Here is a 1,153-nt window from a genome sequence, read left to right on the forward strand (position 1 = left end):
AGACTCTGGACCAGAAGGGCACTCAATCAGCCCCAGCCTCATTTTAGAAGTTCACATTACTATATTTGCTAGAATATTTGAAATCATCCACAGGTGCTCTGAGATGATTGATTTTCTAATTACAGAACAAGTAACTTGGATGAAACTGGGTCTCAGGATCGAGCTCTAAAACAGTACTTGGGACAAGAGACCTTACCAGGGAGCTACAAAGCCAGTGCTGGGGACCCCTGCCTCAGCCTCCCTCTCACTCAGCACTGCACGCCTCTAAAAAGATCAGTCCCCTCAGAAAGTGGGGCCTACCCCTCTCTGCTCAGTGACAGCCATGTGGTACATGGGCAGAGATGATGGTGCACACAGACGGGAGAAGCCAGCCAGGGATCCTGAGCCCCAAAGCCAGAGGGGCTGGGAAAGAGGCTGCTGGGAAGGGATCCTGTAACAGCAGGATTTGCTACCACAGGCAACTGATGTTGTGGCCAAGTCTTAGGGATGTCTGTTCCACTGCCTGCAGAAAACAGCAGTGTGTGGCCACTGTCACTGCTGTGGGGAGAAAGGGGACCTACTGGCACTGGCACTGAGAAATGAACTGTGACAAAAGGTGGCAGGAATTTTTTTTTTTAATTGGCACCAAGGTGAAAGAAGTTTTCATTTTTAATCTCAAGGAGTTTAGTGACTAAAACTAAACTAAAACTAAAGCAGGAGGAATCTGTGTGAGGCTTCCCTTCCTCCTCTAAATGTCAATGCAAAGAGCTGGCGTGTTCTCTAGAGAGGTGCTGTCAACAGAGCTTTCTGCACTGATAGAAGTGTCCTATCTGTGCTGTCCTGTACAGCAGGCACGAGCTACATGTGACTACATTTTGGAGGCTTTTTGGAGATAGCATCTTGCTCTGTCATCCAGGCTATAGTACAGTGGTGCAATCACAGGTCACTGCAGCCTCCAACTCCTGTGCTCAAGTGACCCTCCTGCCTCAGCCTCCCAGGTACTGAGACTACAGGCACATGCCACTGCACACAGCTAATTTTTAAATGTTTTAATGGCGACAGGGTTTCATTACGTTGCCTAGGCAGGTCTGAAAATTCTGGCCTCAAGTGATCCCCCCAACTTGGCTTCCCAAAGTGCTGGGATTATAGGCATGAATCACTGTACCCCAGGTTA

The 1,153-nt window shown here is 48.7% G+C and overlaps 1 protein-coding gene across 1 annotated transcript in view; it reads right to left on the reverse strand.

Moving 5' to 3' along the window:
* The window catches only part of ZNF500 (zinc finger protein 500), a 15,480-nt gene that overhangs the window by 11,729 nt on the left and 2,598 nt on the right, over positions 1-1,153 (reverse strand). The window lies entirely within an intron of this gene.

The sequence above is a fragment of the Otolemur garnettii genome, unplaced genomic scaffold, assembly GCF_000181295.1.
Source record: "Otolemur garnettii isolate 467f Iridium unplaced genomic scaffold, OtoGar3 scaffold00044, whole genome shotgun sequence".
NCBI classification, from domain to species: domain Eukaryota; kingdom Metazoa; phylum Chordata; class Mammalia; order Primates; family Galagidae; genus Otolemur; species Otolemur garnettii.